At 43.2% G+C, this 21,290-nt stretch overlaps 1 non-coding gene across 1 annotated transcript; it reads left to right on the top strand.

Annotated features, from left to right (window-relative positions):
- The first annotated feature begins 3,387 nt into the window (after positions 1-3,387).
- On the top strand, positions 3,388-3,492 carry LOC133300259 (small nucleolar RNA R71). Its single transcript, XR_009750050.1, has one exon. It is a non-coding gene; the product is annotated as a small nucleolar RNA R71 (small nucleolar RNA).
- Positions 3,493-21,290: the final 17,798 nt, after the last annotated feature.

The raw sequence follows: 21,290 nt of genomic DNA, 5'->3' as shown, positions 1-21,290 counted from the left end.
AAACCAAGGAGCTTATTTTTCAGCGATCATTAGAAGCTGCTCATCAGGGAATGTCTCCTTGATATGATCTCCTTCTTGCGGGCTTGCTCTCTCTAATCGAGATAGGTGGTTAGCCACCTTGTTATCACTTCCTCTCCGGTCCTTCATCTAATTAGTCTTGGCTTTGCATCCTTCTTAGCAAAGAGTTGCTTGATTGCTGAATGATCAGTGAAGACTGTGACTTTGGAACATATTAGATATGAACGAAACTTGTCACATGCAAATACAACTACTAGCATCTCCTTCTCCGTCACTGTGTAGTTGGCTTGTGCCGGAGTAAGAGTTCTACTAGCGTAGTAAACAGTTCTGAAGACTTTGTCTTTTCGCTGCCCAAGAACTGCTCCCAAGCCGAAGTCGCTGGCGTCACACATTAGTTCAAAAGGAAGACTCCAATCTGGGCTTTGAATGATGGGTGCGGACACCAGCCTCAACTTGAGCTCCAGGAAGGCTGTCAAACATTTTTCATCAAAATTGAACTTCCTGTCTTTCTCCAGAAGTTCACAAAGTGGTTTGGCGATTTTGGAGAAGTCTTTAATGAAACGTCTGTAGAACCCAGCATGTCCCAAGAAGCTTCTGATCCCTTTTACGGTGATAGGGGGAGGTAGCTTCTCAATTGCTTCCACCTTAGCCTTGTCCACCTCGAGGCCCTTGCTTGAGATTTTGTGTCCTAGCACAATGCCTTCTCTTACCATGAAGTGGCATTTTCCCAATTCAGCACCAAATTGCTCTTGACACATCTTTTCAATACCTGTTCAAGGTTATTAAGGCAAGTAGGGAAAGAGCAACCAATGACAGAAAAATCATCCATGAAAATTTCTACTGCTTCTCCTACCAAATCAGTAAACAAAGCAAACATGTATCTCTGAAAAGTTGCAGGGGCATTACATAGCCCAAAAGGCATTCTTCTGAATGCAAACGTCCCAAAGGGGCACGTAAAAGTGGTTTTGTGCTGGTCTTCAGGAGCAACCGAGATTTGGTTGTATCCCGAATACCCATCTAAGAAGCAAAAGAATTCTTTCCCAGCTAGATGATCCAGCATTTGGTCAATAAAAGGAAGGGGAAAATGATCCTTTCGGGTAACATTATTTAATTTCCTGTAGTCTTGACAAATCCTCCACCCAGTTATTTTTTTGGTGGCTATTAACTCTTGTTTGTCATTTTCAACTACAGTAATGCCACCCTTTTACCACCTCCTTCATATTGGGATTCAGCCTCCTTTGATTCTCCACAGATGAGCTGTCAGGGTCTTGGAGCAAAATCTCGTGCATGCAAATTGTTGGGCTAATTCCTTTTATGTCAGCCATGGTCCAGCTGATTGCTCCTTTATAATCTTTGAGCTTTTGTGTGAGTTGAAGTTCCTGTTCATGGGTTAGCAAAGAAGAAATAATCACAGGGAGAGTGTTGTCTTTACCCAAATAAGTATATTTCAGGTGTTCAGGTAAGGGTTTTAACTCCAAGGTAGGTGGTTGCTCTACTGAAGGCAATTTCGGTCTTTGCTCCTGCTCTGATTGGTTTAAGGATTCAAAGACCCTTTCTTTCCTTCCCTGGGGTTGGTGGAAACTGATGGATGCAAGGTATTCTTCCAGCTCTTCAAAGTCCTTAATGCCTATCTCTGGCTGCAAATGCTCCTGCTGTTCTTCTCTTATGACCGAGTCAAGGATCGAAATGCTAGAGCATTCCTCAGTGTTATCTTCATCAAACCTTATTGCTTTCATGACATTAAACTTCACTTCTTCTCCGTTTACACTCATAGAAAGTTCACCCTTTCTGACATTTATGATAGCATCACCGGTAGCCAGAAATGGCCTGCCCAGAATTATTGGAACTTCTTGATCTGCTTCAAAATCTAAGATGATGAAGTCAGCTGGTAGAATGAACTTGTCTACTTGGACAAGGACATTCTCAATTTTTCCTTCTGGCTTGGCTATAGATCGGTCTGCAAGTTGAAGAGTGACTGTGGTTGGTTTTGCTGCTCCTATGTCAAGCTGCTTGAAGATGGAAGCTGGCATTAGATTTACACTTGAGCCCAGATCACAAAGTGCCCGACCAAGATAGTTCTTCCCAACTGTACACGGGATAGTGAATATACCAGGATCTTTTAGTTTGGGAGGAATTTTAGTCAGGTACTTGCACGATTGTTGAGTAAGGGCTACGGTCTCAAACTTTTCGATCTTTCTTCTTTTTGACAAAATGTCCTTCATAAATTTTGCATATGAAGGCATTTGCTCCAGAGCTTCTACTAGAGGGATATTTATGTGAAGTTGTTTCATCAAGTCAAGAAACTGGCTAAACTGCTTATCCTCGTGTTGCTTTTTCAACCTCTGTGGAAAAGGAGGCTCGATCGGTTCACTCCTTCTCTTGCATGGGGAAACATAAGTTGGAACTGAAACTGGTTCACTGACTTTTGTTGCCCCAAGGTCTGCTACAGGTGTTGCGTCATCCGGTTTGATTTCAGCAGACTCATTGCTTTGGACCTTCTCTTCTGCTCCTGTCTGAGCTTCAAGGTGTGAAGGGTCAGTGGCTTCTTCAACTTCCTTTCCTATAGGCTGTTTTGCTGGTTCGCGCTTTTGAGGTCGTGCCACTAAGTCTGGGGGTGGTAAGGTCTTTCCATCTCGTAGGCTTATAGCATTACAATGCTCCTGGTTATCTTGAGACGGCTTTTTTGTGTCACTAGGGAGTGTCCCTGGTTGCCTCTGTTTGAGTGCTCCAGCCAGCTGACCAATTTGGGTTTCTAGGTTTCGCATGGCTGCGTTGTTCTGATTCATGTACTCCTTGACAGAAGTCTCAAAGGATTGAGACTTCCCTTCACCCTTATCCCAGTTTTGTTGGTTCTGCCTGGGATACAGGGGTCGGTTCTGGTAGTTTCCTCCACTACCTCCAGCATTATTCTGATTCCTTCAGCCTCGGTTATTGTTCCCTTGATGGTTGTCATTGCTCCTGTTGTTGTTGGCATACCCTCCTGCATAGCACACAGCAGCTAGATTGTTACAGTCCTCATATTCATGAGGACCTCCACAAGTGGGGCAACTCTGACTTGATTGAGTCAAAAGAAGTTGCTCAGTTGTTTTTTTCTGTTCCATGGGCTTCCAGTTTTTTATAGTGTTCTGGAGCGAAGCCATTTGTGCAGAAAGAGCATTAGCTGAGCTTAGCTCAAGAACTCTTGCTTTCTTAGGAGCACTGTGTCGTGTGGAAGGCCATGAAATATGTTTTTTTGAAAGTTTTTCCAACAACTGGTAGGTTTCTGGATAAGTAAAATCCAAAAGATCTCCCCCTGCGGCTGCATCAACAGTTGCTTTCAATGGTGGGGTTAAACCATGATAAAACGTGTGAATGATGCCCCAATCAGAAACTCCATGATTCGGGCAGATTCGTATCAACTCTTTAAAGCGTTCCGACGCTTCATACAGACTTTCTCCATCATACATTTGAAAAGAAGCTATATCAGCCCTCACTTGGGCTTGTTTTGCTTGGGGAAAAAATCGGGTAACACACTGTTCCGCCAATTGCTCCCAACTGGTGATGGAGTTTGGGGGCAATGTTCTCCTCCATTCTTTGGCTTTTCCAGCTAAGGAAAATGGAAAAGGCCGCATCCGCATGTTTTCTTCCGAAATACCATGAACTTTGAAATTGTCAACTATCTCAGTGAAATTGTCCAAATGACTGTGAGGGTCTTCCATGGGTAGTCCATGGAACTGACCAGCGTTCATAATCATTTGGAACATTGTAGGTTTTATTTCAAAGTTCGGGATATTCAGAGGAGGGGGAACATAGCCCCGTTCTGGACCATTTCTGAAGGGAGCAGCCATATCATTCAACGATGGCCCTCTTCCTCCATTCGGTCCTTGTTCAGGCTCATGATTATGATTTCCATTGTTATCAATATTTACAACCTCCTCCATTGTAATGTTTTTCAACCTTTGAACTCTTCTTCTGTTTCTGAAGGTTCTCTCGGGTTCTGGATCAAAAAGTACTATTTCCAGTCCAAGTTCTGTAGGTTCTGTGCTCATACAAATGGAGGAGGTCTATTAAAACAAAAAGACTGCGATTAAACAACAAAAAATGTTTCCTTAAAAACGCCCTTTCTTGCCAAATGATCCCCGGCAACGGCGCCAATTGCTTGGTCGAACCGAGAGCTGCTCGGGAATATTTCTTCCAGAGAGCAAGAGTGTAGAGTAGTAATCAGGATTGCCAACAGGAGCAATCTACTCTAACTAAGAGCAACCCTCTTCAACTATACGCAAGCGTACGTATCAAGCAATATAGGGTATTGTAGCCCCAGATTTATCGTCCTCAGGGAGCAGTTGTGAAGTAAGAAGCGCTAAAGGAAACTTAATTTGTAAAATGGAGCAATAAAAGAAATTACTATTCTCAGCTAAGCTTCACAAAGAGCAATCTCTGGGCAGCTAGTTAAACAATGTTAACCATTCTGAACCAGATGAGAGCAGTGAATGACTTAGCACGGTCATCGAATAAAAAGGCATCAATTGAAGTAACTTTAAGAGCAGTCAACGAAATGAAAGTAAGAGCATCAGCTGGTAAACACAGTTCAGTTATCGTGAAGAAAAGGTTGTGATAGAAGTTGAGTTAAGATTAATTTTAGAAAGAAAAAGATCAAGTAGGTGTTACGGGTTCCATGTTTTCATCCCTTTGGTTAACCCTGCTTGGTAGCATATTTTACAAGTGGATTTTGCTCCTTCCCTTGTTTTGCTATAGGTAGGCAGATGGTAAGGCCTTACTCTCCACGTTACTCCATAGTACTTGGAGTTATATGCAAGGAAACCATGCTGCCTTCTCAAAAGAGCATGGATTCACATGGCAGTGCTCCCCATTTCAGGTGTTTCTCCCTCCTTTCTTCAGGCTAAACTACCCCAGGATTTTGAGAATGCTCCACACGCCTTTGTCAGTGTTTCATCAACCGAGTGGTCCCGGGATGAGGTTGCCAGCCCAAAGGGTTTCACAAAATCAATAAATTAAACCAAAGAGCAACTCAAAATTCATTTATAAAATATGTGTTCCTTACAAAGCTATTCTAAGACAAAAAGGGATTACTTCTATGGAACCCTCACCTACTTAGAGGAAGTTAGCTCCTAGTGAGCATTTTTAAAAAAGAAAACAAAGAGACAACGAGTCCTAGGATGGGTGCTGATGATCCCCTTTATGAGGATTGCTTGTTCCTTTTATAGGGTTCTTCATTTGATCTCCATTGTTCCTTTCATCAAGGGTCGTGCTTTGTCTAAATCCTCTCCAATGGTAGCTTTGCTTCTTGCCAGCTTGGCCTTAAATGGAAGTGGTCCCCCTTGCTTTTGGCTCCCTTTGTGAGTAGGAGTATCGGATTCAGGGAGGCACCTCCACTCCTTCTGCTGTAGCTGACGTGGCGGCTCCCCATTGCTCAGCTTCTTTTCTTTCGTACTGTAGCAGAGGCAGCACCTCCACCTTCTCTGCTGTAGCTGACGTGGCGGCTCCCCATTGCTCAGCTTCTTTGCTTTCGTACTGTAGCAGAGGCAGCACCTCCACCTTCTCTGTTGTAGCTGACGTGGCGGCTCCCCATTGCTTCCTTTGACTGTTGTTGTACTATAGCAGACTTCTTTTTCCTTTCTGCGCAACACTCCTTCTTCTCTCTTCATTTTGTGGTTCCTTTTGATGGGCCTTAGGTGTCCTAAACAAAGCAAACTAACCCAATAGTCATATGTGAAAAAGATAATGTTAAATTTGCTCCAGGTCTACCTTAATTCCCACTTTCTCAATTGCTCTGGTCCACTATTCAAAACAGTTGCTCTATATGAAAAGAAGAAGGTTGAAGGGGGTGATTTATAACCAAAACATGGGTTTTGTGGAACAATTTACACTTAATGGGCCTCAACTCTTGAGGACTATCAGGAATTATTAGAATTATGGTGATAGGTGAGAATTTATTTTAAGTATGTAAAGCCTTAGAAAAGATGTAGGAATTAATTGTAGCGAATTATAGGAAGAATTAAAAAAAAATTACAAGACTTGAGAACTTACAAATATTATGGGCTAGTGTTTAAATTAGTAACACTTATGGACTTGTAAAATTGTAGCCCAACTCTTGCGATGGCTGAATGTTTAAGAGCCCAAAAGATGTTTTGATTCAGCCCAAGTTCCTTGCACCTTGTCCTATCTTATCTCTAGTAATCCCTCAAGTCAGCCCTTGATTGGCAAGGGCCACCATTTGGCAAAACCCCTATCCTAATTTCTTCCCATGTGTGCGCCTAGGATAGAGTAAAAGCAAGAGAAAAATTCTGACTTAGCTTTTTTTTTAAACAACTCAAATCAGCCTTCCCATTCCTTCTTCCCATGCGCCTAGAAGAGGTAAAAAGCTGACCTTGCTTGTTGCTTTGTACAAAAATCGTAGACTCCTCAAGAGCCACCATTAACATCAAACCTTCATCTCCTTTCCTTTACTCAGCCGAAGCTACATCCGTGGAGGTCTGAGCACAAGCACTATTTTCCTTCCCTCTTGTGCGCACAACCATCGTTGAAGAGCTGAGTTTGTTGCTACTTTGTTCTGTTTGGTTTCCCTGTGTGTATGTTGCCAAGAGGTAGGCACAAAAATCCTTCTTTTTTTCCTCTATTAAACTGTGAAGCATGCTAGGGAAAGAACCCTTCTATTTATTTTTGGCTCTTCTACAAATCTGCCATTTTGTATCCTTAAGTCATAGACTGAAAGCATGAATAGAGTAAAACTTGAAATGATATTCTTGTAAAATTTGGGTCTGAGTTAGTGTATCTAAATTGTCATGAATTTAAATAAGGAGGAATATATGTTAGACCTCCCTAGTAGTGCCTCCTTTGGAGAAGATGTGTTTAGAATAAATTATTTTTAATGGTTTGGTTTAGATGAAATTGTTTCTGACTTGGTAAACGTTGATATGAGCTAAGTCCTGTTCTAATTTAATATACAGCATGTGTTAGGCTTTCCTTCACCATCCTTTGTCTTGTTAAGCTAAAATTTCATATGAATGTCATGAGCCCCTCACTTGCAAAAAATCGATTATGTTTTAATAAGTTTTGATGTGTTATAAGTTTCTTTAAATAGCTAGACAGCAAGCTACTTAGGCTCTCTTTTGTGCATTTTATGAGTAGTAAGGTAGAAATTAAATGTATATAATCTTGTGTAATCTTTGGGTCAAAAATCGATTCTGCCTTGTTTAGGGAACTTAAGAATCTTTGCTGTAAAACGTTGGTAAAGAATAAATTGAAATCAGAATATTTTTGGGAAGGGACTCTAATGGCCGAAAAGGTGCTGGAGCATTTGAGCATGGAAAAATTGTCGGTAGAACTATAGAAATAGCTTGAAACACATTCTGATGAGTTATACTTGTATTTAGGTGCACATTTTTCGTGAGTTAGTGGACCTTTCGCTGCTTCCTGGTAAAATTAATTGTGATGTTTGAGGTAAGTGTCTGGCGGTATTACCTCTTGTGACTACTAGCTAATACATGAATTGTGAACGTTGCTCTCATGTGCCTTGGTTCTGAATTTTGTATCTGATAATTGGATTCTGCTCATGGTCTTGCTTTGCTGAATACTTTGTTTTGGAGAATTATTGGTTATTCAGCACTCTGATATTGGAAAATCCATGAGACATATGATATCTTGATTATTATCTAGTCATGCATACACATTCCATGATTTTTAATTGCTTGTTCGTGTGCGAATCATGTCATAGCATATATGCATAAGTTTCATGTTGACATCTGAAAATAAATATTAAAATAAGCATACGATTGAGCACGCATTATATAGGCATCCCTGTGGTACCAAGGTATGGGACACTTGGCTTCAGTCCGCTTAGGTTATAGTTGGAACCCTCTGAGGAGCCATTAAGGGAGGGACCTCCACTGTACTTGTGTGTACAAGCACGACGGTGTTGTACATTTTAGGCATTATATACGCATCTTGACTAGTATATTTGGCGTTATATACGCATCTTGATTAGTATATTTGGCGTTATATACGCAATATGATAAAGTTTGGTATCTGTCGGATTTAACTTGATGACGCGGCTGCTTTGTAATTCTGTATTTAGTTAGTACTATTGCATTACTGGTTTTGTTGCCACATTACTGGGATTTTTCTCACCCCTTCGGGGCTGCTATTTTTACAAAATGGCAGGAGGACGAAAGAGCGTATGAAGACATGATTATATGGATATCTGATGTTATGTGTTGCTGTTTGGACTTTTGTTGTTACTGTTTATTTGATGGATGACTGTATTAATTTGAGAAGTTTGGATTACTGTTGGATTATGATTTTATTGTTGTTTTAAGACTTTTGTGATCAGCAAGTACTGTGAAAATAATTTCTAGAAACGTTTTGCGAAAATAACTTCTGATGTTTACTAAGAGCTGATTTTTAAAATAGTTTTGCGAGCATTTTGCGAGTCATGTTACGAGGGGCAAACGAACTCCGAATTACTATTATTTAATATGCACGCGAAGCCTTAGACGTGCTCTTTCTATATTATATGGAATATTTTTTTGAATCTTCAAAACTGATTTTATACTAATTTTATAAGACAGCAACGTCTGCCAGAAAATTAATACTTTCAGCAAGTTAAGAAATTTTGAAAGTACACTCTGATTTTGTAAGGAAACTGATTTCAATTATAAGTTTTAATTAGCAACATAAAACTGATTTTTCAGTACTTAAAATATGACAAAAGAACTCTAATTCCGCTTAGCAAACAACTCTCTTGGAGGCCTACAAGGGAGGGTGTTACACATATGGAGTCACAACCAGCCTGAGTCTTAGGCAAACCCACCACGAAGTCCATGAAAATGCTCTCCCATTTCCATTATGGTATCTCAAGAGGTTGAAGCTTACCAGACGGTTTCTGGTGTTCTATCTTCACTTTCTGGCATATCAAACACTTGGACACGTACACCGCTATATCTTTCTTCATGCCCGGCCACCAGAAATTTCTCTTTAAGTCCTGGTACATCTTTGTAGCACCAGGGTGGACAGTGAATTGGCCCTTATGAGCCTCTGTCATCACCTCCTCAGTCAATGGACCTCGAGGAATCACAATCCTCTTTTGGAACATCAAAAGTCCATCCCCATTCCAGGATACACCATCCTGATTCTTCACATAATCAAGGCACTCTCTCTGCACTTGCGTCTCTTTAATCTTTTCCATCAATTCATTTTCGACTCTCACAGTCTCCATCTCGAGAAGTTCACCCCCAAACAAAGAAGTCACCGTCAGATCTCGAAACTTCTCAATTATATCATAGTCACCCATCATCAAACTGGATAGGCTCACGGATTTCTGACTCAAAGCATCGACTACCACATTGGCCTTGCCAGGGTGGTACTTCAACTCGAAGTCGTACTCTTTAGGAACTCCATCCATCTCTGTTGTCTCATGTTCTGCTTCTTCTGATCAAACAGGTACTTCAGACTCTTGTGGTCACTGAACACGGCAAACTTCATGCCAAATAGATAATGCCTCCAAATCTTGAAAACAAACACAATAGCAGCCAACTCCAAATCATGAGTCGGGTAATTCTCCTCATGAGGCTTCCACTGTCTCGAAGCATAAGCAATCACTTTGCCCAACTGCATCAACACACAACCCAGCCCCTTTCCGGAGGCGTCACAATAAAGCTCAATCTGCTCCGCAGGATCAGGAAGAACCAATACAGGTGTAGTGGTCAGTCTCTCCTTCAACTCCTGGAAACACTTCTCACACTCGTGAGTCCACACGAATGGAGTCTCCTTTCGGGTAAGGCGAATCAATGGTAGAACCATCTTGAAGAATCCCTCAATGAACCTCTTGTAGTACCCAACCAAACCCAAGAAACTCTTAACTTCTGTAACCGTCTTAGGCCTCTCCCAATCTAATACGGCCTCAATCTTGTTTGGATCCACTGCAACTCCCTCAGCAGAAATCACATGCCCAAGAAACTTCACAGCCTTGAGCCAAAAATCACACTTTGAAGGCTTAGCATAAATCTTTTTCTCCTTCAGCACTTGCAACACAATCCTCAAGTGCTCCGCATTCGCCTCCTCCGTCTTGGAGTAAATCAAGATATCATCAATGAAGACGATCACAAACTGATCCAAATACGGATGGAAAATCAGGTTCATGTAGTCCATGAACACTTCGGGTGCATTGGTGAGTCCAAACGGAATCACCAAATACTCATAGTGACCGTATCTCGAACGAAACACGGTCTTAGGGACATCCTCCGGCTTCACACGAATCTGATGGTATCCGGACCGGAGATCAATCTTCGAGTACACACAAGTACCCCTGAGTTGATCCAACAGATCATTAATACGAGGAAAGGGATACTTGTTCTTGATTGTCACCTTGTTCAGCTGCCTGTAGTCGGTGCACAACTGCATAGTCTCATCTTTCTTTTTCACAAAGATGACCGGTGCTCCCCATGGAGACATGCTCGGTCGAATGAAGTCTTTTGCTGAAAGATCCTCAATATGCTTCTTCAGCTCTGCAAGCTCTGGTGGAGACATCTGGTATGGAGCTAATGAAATAGGCCCCACACCAGGCAACAAATCAATTGAGAACTCCATCTCTCTCTGTGGCGAAAACTCAGGAATCTCCTCAGGAAACACCTCGAGGAATTCCCTCACCACAGGAATGCCAGTGATATCCTCCTGTGTCCCACTCACCAAACCTCCCAACATGACATATCCAAATGCCCCTGATCTCAAGGCTCTCCTAGCCTGCAGCACTGAAATATAAGGCGAGGAACTGGCTGTGGAATCACACGGAGACATCACCACTCTCTTGGCACAACAATCAATCTTCACACAATTTCTGGACAACCAATTCATGCCCAAAATGATCTCCAAATTAGCTATCGGCAATCCTATCAGATCTACCAAAAACTCATGGCCATCCCACTGAAACACGACATCTCGATGTACAGTGGACGTATCACACTTTTCTCCGGTGGCGGTAGTCACCCGCAACGGTGGAGAAAGCACAGACATGGGCAACTCAAGCCCCACAGCAATCGGGGTCGCGATGAAAGAATGTGTCACCTCGGAATCAAATAAAACATCAACATCAGATCCACCAATGGAAACAGTACCTCTGACAAGGTTCAGAGCTCGGTTCGACTGCTCCCGATCCAAAGTGTAAACACGATCCGTGGCAGGTGGCACTGCAAATGCCGTTGTAGGTGCCATTGTAGGTGGATGGGGAACCATCTGAAGTGGAACTTCCTGAACCCCTGCAGCTCTCATGGTCGACGACGGACAATCCCTGGAGTAGTGGCCTGCCTGGCCACACTGAAAATAGATCAACTGGCCGGTAGCACACGGCCCCACATGAAAGCAGCCAACTGGGAGTAGGAGGTCTAGCTGAACTTCCCTGAGTAGAAGTCCTCTTGAACTGGCTAGGCGCCTGCCTAGCAGCCAACTGCTTCCCTTTGCCCTTTTCAGCAAACTTCATGTCCTTCCAGGAAGTGGAACTACCAATTCCCTTAACCTTAGCAACATTGGCCCTCTTGGCCTTGCTCACAATACAGACATCCTCAATGTCCCTACACTGCTATACAAGTGTACCAAAGTCTCTAGATGCAGCACCAGCAATCCTGTCTGCAATCTCCTCATTAAGTCCCCTCTGAAACTTAGCAGCCAAAGATGTAGGGGTCAGCATAGCAATCCAAAAATGTCGCAAACATCAACTTCTGTGGATCTGTGCACTACATCACTTTAAAGATCTTGTCCAAAGCCTAGAGCCATCTCGCAACAGCAATAGAATCATAGGATCCATCAAAAGAAGGTGGCTTATGCTTACGGAAAGTATTCAGCCGGCGGTCAATAACATCACGGTCCTCAACAGGCTCATGGTAGGGTTGCATCATCCCAATAAGATGACTGGCACCCTCTACATGACCATGACTCTCGTCCTGAAGACTGGGTGGAGGCGGTGATGGTAGTGGCGGAGGATACTGGCCACCAGCAGGACCAACCCTCATCTCCTCCAACATGACCTTCATCATGGTCATGGTCGCCAGGCGATTCGCCTCTAGCACATCCTCTGTGGCTTTCCTGTTCGCCTCTCTGACGGCGTCCAGTATAGCATGGTTAGCCACTCTCATGCTTCTTGGTCGGCTTGTCGAGCCGCCTGCATCTCAGCCAATGCAGCCAGGACCGGGTCGGGTTGACCCTCACGTGTCTCTCGGTCTCTCCGAGGTAGTACCATGACTCTACACAAGTTACACAAAGAATGAGTTGATCAGGCCCACGCAATATGGTCACATATGCATCATTATAGTAAGACCCAAAAGAACACAACAGACAAAACATAACAAAGCATCCTAATTATTGCAATACATGCAGGCTTTTCTCTAGAAAGTGCTCTGATACCATAAAATGTAACACCCCATGTATACTCGGTTTGTTATCAAGTCATCGTAGTAAGCTACGCTTAATTAAAATGCAGAATAAATTTTTCTTTTCAATTATGACGTCATTATCATTTACCAAATTGATTACTTAATCATTATCAAAACATCGCCTGTATGTAATTGCAAATAAACGACTATCTACAATCAATAACCTCATAATATAAATAAGTGAGTATCTAAGTCACGGATCCGCAATACGTGGTCCGGACAATATCTTGATACATTATACAACTCGAATCTAAATCAACATAGTCAAATCCATGTGGCATGGACAACCCCCATGATCACCAAATAAGGCAACACAGCCCAACATAGTCTCAACTCAAATAACATGATAATAATTATAGAACATGTCAGCATCCAATCATAAAGCATAAGCATGCATAAATAGTCAACTAAGCTCTGGCCTCCTGCTGCCCGAGGCATCAGCCCCTGAGTTACCTGAACCTGAAAATGTGCCCCAAACGTGGGGTAAGATCTCTAAACGGAAATCTCAGTAAGGCAAGGGGTCCTCAAGGATCTCTCCACCCCAAGCTCACTTACATGTGCAATATAAGTTCTAAAAAAGTAAAACACTATAAGTTCCTAAATCAGTGCAATGCAGCAGATAATCATGTCATGTGTATCAAATATTCTACTGGCCAGAGAAATGCAGGATTTACATACGACTATAACCCACACTCAGTGCAAGACACCACTTGCACCCAGCCACAGAGTCACCCTATTGTATGTCTCCTACATACTCAGGCTTACCATCTAGGTGGCACAAACTCATGCATATCATAAAGCACTTGCACATAACAGCTCAACAGCATTTCAAAATCAATACATGAAAACACATCATGCATATAAACCATACCCCCATTGGGTATGGTGGAACTAACAATGGCTAAACCGAGGACACAAAAGCTTATCTCTTAAGCAATCAATCCAAGCCAAGACCACACAAGCTCAATGCCCACAAACAGCACAATCACAATTTGTTTATACAATAAATAATCATTAATATTCATTGTCTAAGGTTCCATGGAGTGATTAAGGCTTCCCAACTCATTTTAAGTGATTTAAGGCTAAATCAGCAGGAGGTATTCGAATTCTCCTCGATGAGTATTCAAATACTCCATCTCTCCAGAAAGTATCTGAATACTTTCACTTAAGTATTCGAATACCACAAGGTATCCGAATACTTTTCCCCCAGTATCCGAATACCACCAGGTATCCGAATACAAATACAACAGTATTCGAATACTACCCAGTATCCGAATACTTATTCAAAGGTATCCGAATACTTTTCTTCCCAGAAAAGTATCCCAATACTCCTTCAAGGAGTATTCGACTACCTGCTGATGAGTATTCGAATACAACACGAAAAGTATTCGAATATTTATCAGACAGAATGCAGAAACTCGAGTTGTTCACTGCATAATCCCATTTTTAAGTGTCCAAATGCGAGTGGGAGTCCAATAACTCCGTAAACAGATGTTCATTAACATATTTTAGACATAGATTATCAGTCCTTAACCCAAATTATCCAAGTTTCCCTTTTTAATGGATTAAACAAGCTCAAATCATGAAAATATCAAAGAGGTGATCATGGTATACCTCAAGTGTCTCAAACTCAGAAAAAGACTCAGTCTTGGAGCTTCCAACAATGCTCAAAGGTTCTGACTTTGAGGAACCACGAATTTACAACAAAAGCTTGGACCTTTCACTATCAAAATGGCTTTTTGAAGCCTTCAATGGCATGAACAAGGCTCTTACAACCTCAGACCCAAGTGTACAGCCCCAACCCTCTACCACAGCAGCCTAACACTCAGAAAGGCTACACCACACTCCTTCACAATGCTCATTAAGTCATTGTTTACAACTTCAATGAGGAAGAATCAATGAAAAGGTGAGTTCTTGGGGAATTTCTATAGAGGAAAGCTCAAGTTTTTGAAAGGAGAATAGGGTGGCAAGGGTGGCACTCACAATTCTGAAACACAAGTCACGTAGGAGACACAATATGGCCTAGGGTTTAGAGCCCCACTAGTATATATAGTCTACATAAGTGTAATTGCACTGTATTAGCGCTAATAGCTACGCTTAGTATTTTAATCCCAAACTTTGGATTCTGAACCTAGCTATTTTTCTAGGATTTGTCATATTTTTATTTTATTTTTTGCAGCACTTTGCTGGTACGCGCTTTTACGTAGCCGGTATCAGTTCTGACGCCAGTTCTCATTATTTTGACTTCAAACTTTGTATTCCAATCTTAAATATTATTCTATGAATATTCTCATACTTATTATAATTTTCTGGGATACTTCATCGGTACGCACTTATACCGTGGAACAGAACCTGTAACACCTCGTGTATACCCGGAATATTGACATTACATCGTATTAAGCGGTGCTTAATTAAAAATGCGGAATATTCTTTTTCTTTTTAATTATGACATCATTATCAAATACCAACTTGATTACTTAATCAATTTCATAAAATAACGCCTGTATGTAAATTGCAATAAGACATATACTAAAATACCTCAATGTATAGATAAAGTGTGTATCTAAATCACGGCATTACATCAAGTAATCCGTACAATATCCCGATACATTATTACAACTCCAAAAGACTCAAAACATAATCAAGACATAACAATACTATGTGTCATGGACAATCCCCATGCTCACCAAATAAACATAGTAAACAACAAGTCTCAACATAAAACTCCACAAACGTAAACTGAAGCTATAAGCATAAACAGCATGCAAATCCAGCATCCAATCATGGCAGCATAATATAACAGCAATCTAACTCAGCTCCGGCCTCTTGCCGCCTGAGGTCTCAACATTACCTGACCCTGAAATAAGCATTCCCCAAACGTGGGGTGAGATCTCTAAACTAGAAATCTCAGTAAGACAAGGGGTCCTCAAGGATCTTCCACCCCAAGCTCACTTACATGTGCAATATAAGTTCAAAAAGCATTTATATCATTATCAGTTCCAAAACTATGTAGTGCAATAGATATCTATGGCATGTGTGTAATCACTATCTACTGGCCAGAGAAATGTAGGAATACATCTATTCCCTACATGTAGTACAAGGAACACCACTTGCACCTCACCCACAGCCTCACCCTCTTGTATGTTCTACATACTCAGGCTTACCGTATAGGTGGAACACCTCCATGCATATCAACAAGGCACTAACATATAATAGCTCAACAACATTTCCAAAACATCAAAAGCATGTAACACAACATGCATATACCATATCCCCATGGGACATGTGGAACCACAACATGGCTAAACCGAGGACACGAAAGCTTACCTCTAAGCTAGCTATCCAAGCCAAGAATCCACACAAGCTCAAAGTCCAAACACAGCAGAATCACAATCTGTTTTAGACCAACAATTATATCAATATTCACATTCTATTATTTACAATGTTAAACTAGACATCTTGAGATTTCCAACGATATACTTTATGTCTCAATCGGAGTTGTATAACTCCGGTTATGATTTACGCAAGGTGACTGCTGCAAACGGAATTTCCAGCAACCAAAACGCGACTTAAAATAGACACTGCGATCAAATCACTGATCCAATGGCTACTAAATTTTACAGAGTTGTAACCCTATGTGTTAGCTTCACATAGGTAAAAACCTCACTCAATTTAGAGCTCTCCAACAAGGTTCAAAGATTCTGACTTGAACACAAAACGAAAATGCCAACAAAGCTTGGCCCTTTCTTCACAAAGGAAGCTCCTTGGAGCTCAAAATGCCATTACAATGGCTCAACAACCCCAACCTCCAAAGTCAGCACCAAAAGCACCCAAAAACAACCCACTAACTCAGAAACCAACCCTCTCACACAACCCCAACACAACCACAAGGTGTTTACAAGGAAGAATCAAGAGAAAAGATGATCATTTGGTGGTTTCTCATGAAGAAATGGTGAAGACAAGCCAAAGAAGCACCAAGTCAGCAATGGAATAGTGTAAATTGATCAGCCCCAAAGGTGTTCACCTAGGAATGAGGTTCTAGGGTTTTGTGCCCACTTAATAAGTGTATTTATAGCCAAAACCCACTTAAACTCACAGTATTAACTTTAATTGCTACGCTTAGAATTTTAATCCCAAACTTTGGATTCTGAAACTACATAATTTTTTAAGATTTATCATATTTTTCTTATGATTTTCTGAGCAACTTTCCGGTACGCGCTTTTCAAAGCCAGTACCGGTTTCTAGCACCAGTTCTCATTATTTGGACTTGAAACTCGTTTTATAAGTCCTACATGTTATTCTAGTAATTATCATGTACTTACTTTAATTTTCCAGGATACTTTTTCGGTACGCATTTATACCGACTAGCAGAACCGGTATCTGCACTTTTCTTCCGAAAAGCGACTTTCAGCATTCTTAATCACTTATCATAATTATTAAAGCCTCTTAATAATTATTAGGGTCAATTATGGAATCATTTCCTATTTTCACATAATTAATTAATTAAATACCTTAATTAACGGTGCGGGTTCTTACATTCACCCCACCTTTTTAGGATTTTGACCTCAAAATTAGAAACATACCTGGTCGAAACTCGGGGTACTGCCGGAGAAGCTCGTCCTCACGCTCCCAAGTACACTCCTCAGGAGTCCTTCCGGTCCACTGCACCTTGACCATCGGAATGATCTTGCTCCTCAGCTGCTTCTCGCCACGATCGAGAATTCTGAGTGGTCCGACGGGAGTCTTTAGGTTCTCCCGAACCTCCACATCATCCGGTTGCACCACGTGCGACGGATCTGCTATGTACTTCCGAAGCTGAGACACATGAAACACGTCGTGGATGTTAGCCAGGTTCGGAGGCAAGGCAAGCCGGTAGGCAACAGGTCCTACTCTACCAAGAATCTGGCATGACCCAATATATCGCGGGCTCAGCTTCCTCACTCCGAGTGCCCGACCTACACCGGTGACAGGTGAAAGTCTCACAAACACATGCTCACCCTCACTGAACTCCAGCGGACGATGCTTAACATCATAGTAGCTCTTCTGGCGATTCTGCGCCTGCTTCAACTTTTCACGGATCATCTGGATCTGCAAGGTGGTATCCTGGACAAAGTCCAAGCCAAAAAGCTCCTTATCCCCAACCTCAGACCAACAAGTAGGAGTCCGACACCTCCTACCATACAGTGCTTCGTAGGGCGTCATGCCCAGGCTAGCATGAAAGCTGTTGTTGTAAGAAAACTCAACCAACGGAAGGTACCTATCCCATGCCGAGCCTTGCTCCAACGTGCAAGCTCGCAACATGTCCTCCAAGGTCTGGATGGTCCTCTCAGTCTGTCCATCAGTCTGAGGGTGATAGGCGGTACTCAATCTCAACTGTGTACCAAAAGCCTCCTGCAGCGCCTCCCAGAACCGAGAAGTGAACTTCGGGTCCCTATCACTAATGATACTCTCGGGCACCCCGTGAAGCCTCACAATCTCGCGGACATACAGCTTGGCCAACTGCTCTGTAGTGAAGCTCACCTTCACTGGAAGAAAATGGGCAGACTTCGTCAGTCTGTCCACAATGACCCAAATAGAGTCACAACCCGCCTGAGTCTTCGGCAATCCCACCACGAAGTCCATGGAAATACCTTCCCACTTCCACTGTGGTACTTCAAGAGGTTGAAGTTCACCAGACGGTCTCTGATGCTCAATCTTCATCTTCTGGCAAACCAAACACTTAGACACAAAGATAGCAACATCTTTCTTCATGCCCGGCCACCAGAAGTTCTTCTTCAAGTCTTGATACATCTTAGTAGCACCAGGGTGGATAGAAAACTGACCCTTATGGCCTTCTGCCATAATCTCCTCTGTCAACGGGCCTCGAGGAACTACAATCCTCTGCTGAAACAAAAGCACTCCATCCTCATTCCAAGACACACCGTCTTGGATCTTCACATAATCCAGACACTCTCTCTGAACTTGTGCCTCTTTAATCTTTTCAAGCAGCTCGTTCACAACATCAGATACTTCCAATCCGAGAAGTACACTCTCACACGGAGCAGTCACTGCCAAGTTGCGAAACTTCTGAACCACATCAAAGTTACCAAGTAACAAACTGGATGAACTACTGGATTTCCGACTCAGAGCATCAGCTACCACATTGGCCTTGCCAGGATGATACCTTAGCTCGAAGTCGTAGTCCTTTATGAACTCCATCCATCTCCTCTGCCTCATGTTCAACTCCTTCTGGTCGAACAGGTACTTCAAACTCTTGTGGTCACTGAACACCACAAACCTCAAACCAAAAAGATAATGCCTCCAAATCTTGAAAGCAAACACAATAGCAGCCAACTCCAAGTCATGAGTAGGGTAGTTCTCCTCATGAGGTTTCAACTGCCTCGAAGCATAGGCAATCACTTTGCCCAACTGCATCAACACACAACCTAGCCCCTTCCCGGAGGCGTCGGTGTAAAGCTCAATCTCAAGCGCAGGATCAGGAAGGACCAACACAGGAGCAGTAGTCAGTCTCTCCTTCAACTCCTGAAAACAGACCTCACACTCGTGAGTCCACACAAATGGAGTCTCCTTCCGAGTAAGGCGAGTCAATGGCAAAACCATGGTGGAGAATCCCTTGATGAACCTCCGATAGTAACCTGCCAAACCCAAAAAGCTCCTCACTTCCGTAACTGTCTTGGGTCTCTCCCAATCCAGCACGGCCTCAATCTTGTTCGGATCCACTGCAACTCCCTCAGCAGAAATAACATGCCCAAGAAACTTCACATACTTGAGCCAGAACTCACATTTGGAAGGCTTTTCATACAGCTTCTTCTCCTTCAGCACTTGCAGAACAGTTCTCAAATGCCCCACATGCTCCTCCTCCGTCTTGGAGTAAATCAAAATATCGTCAATGAAGACGATCACAAACTGATCCAGGTACGGCTGGAAAATCCGGTTCATGTAATCCATGAACACAGCAGGTGCATTGGTGAGACCGAACGGAATCACCAAGTACTCAAAATGACCATATCTCAAGCGAAATGCGGTCTTCGGGACATCCTCCGGCTTCACCCGAATCTGATGGTATCCGGACCGGAGATCAATCTTGGAATACACACAAGCACCCCTGAGTTGATCCAATAGATCATCAATTCGAGGAAGAGGATACTTGTTCTTGATTGTCACCTTGTTCAGCTGCCTGTAGTCGGTGCACAATCGCATTGTCCCGTCCTTCTTCTTCACAAAGATAACCGGTGCTCCCCAAGGAGACACACTCGTTCTAATGAAATCTTTCGCTGAAAGATCCTCAATATGCTTCTTCAGCTCTGCCAACTCTGGTGGCGACATCCGGTATGGAGCTAAGGAAATCGGCCCCACACCAGGCAACAGATCTATGAAGAACTCTATCTCCCTCTGTGGCGGAAACTCAGGAATCTCCTCAGGAAACACCTCAAGGAACTCCCTCACCACAGGAATGCCGGTGATGTCCTCCTGTGTACCACTCACCAAACCTCCCAACATGACATAACCAAATGCCCCTGCTCTCAAGGCTCTCCTAGCCTGCAGCAACGAAATGTACGGCGAGGAACTGGCTATGGAATCACACGGAGACAGCACTACACGCTTGGCACAACAGTCAATCATCACACAATTTCTGGACAACCAATCCATGCCCAAAATAACCTCCAAGTTGGCCATCGGCAATCCTATCAGATCCACCGAGAACTCACGGCCATCCCACTGAAACGCCACATCGCGATGAACAGTGGTAGCATCACATCTTTCTCCGGTGGCGGTAGTCACCCGCATCGGTGGAGAAAGCACATCACTGGGCAACTCAAGCCCCACAGCAATCGGGGTAGCAACAAAAGAATGCGTAGCCCCAGAGTCAAACAACACATCAACAGCTGATGAACCAATCGTAACAGTACCTCTGACAAGGTTCGGAGCTCGATCCGACTGCTGACGATCCAAAGTATACACTCTCCCAGAAGATGGTGGCACTGCCTGCAATGCGGTAGCCCTCGTCGTCGCCGACGGACAATCTCTGGAGAAATGGCCCTCCTTGCCACACTGAAAGCAAATCAACTGGCCGGTAGAACACGGCCCAAAATGAGTCTTCCCGCATCCCGAACACCTGGGAGCAGGAGGTCTCGCTGCACTCCCCTGAGCAGAAATCCTCTTGAACTGACTCAGCGCCTGCCGAGCTGCCAACGGTTTACCCTTGCCCTTGTTCCCAAACTTCCTGTCTCGCCAAGAAGTGGAACTACCAGCTGCAACCTTCGTCGCCTCAGCAACCTTGGCCCTCTTGGCCTTACTCGAGCTGTAGTAATCTTCAATATCACGACACTGTTGAACCAGTGTCCCAAAATCTCTAGAAGCAGAACCAGCTAGGTAACCAGCAATATCCTCACTAAGTCCCCTGCGGAACTTAGCAGCCAGAAATGTAGGAGTAGGCCTCGCCATCCCGAAGTGTGCAAACTTCACCAACTGGTTGAACTTGGCCAGGTACTCGTCCACAGAAAACGAGCCCTGAACCAATCTGTCAGACTCTCCCTGCTGCCTCTCCTGAGCGTCATATGGAAAGTACTGACCCAAGAAGAAATCCTCGAACATAGGCCAAGTCATCACATGACCCTGCATCTCGTAGACATGAGAAAGGTTTGTCCACCACTCATGGGCATCGCCCTCCAGCATGTAAGTAGCGAACATCAACTTCTGCGGATCTGTGCACTGCATGACCCGAAAAATCTTGTCCAACGCCTGAAGCCAACGTGCAGCAGCAACAGGATCAAAGGATCCATCAAAGGCAGGTGGCTTATGCTTATGGAAAGCATTCAGCCGGCGATCGATCTCATCACGATCCTCAACAAA

Source organism: Gastrolobium bilobum, unplaced genomic scaffold (genome assembly GCF_033153095.1).
Source record: "Gastrolobium bilobum isolate Gb01-03AN ecotype WA unplaced genomic scaffold, APGP_CSIRO_Gbil_v1 utg2191, whole genome shotgun sequence".
Taxonomy (NCBI): Eukaryota; Viridiplantae; Streptophyta; class Magnoliopsida; order Fabales; family Fabaceae; genus Gastrolobium; species Gastrolobium bilobum.
The sequence above is the reverse complement of the archived record's forward strand: the minus strand, read 5'-3'. Positions and strand labels throughout refer to the sequence as shown.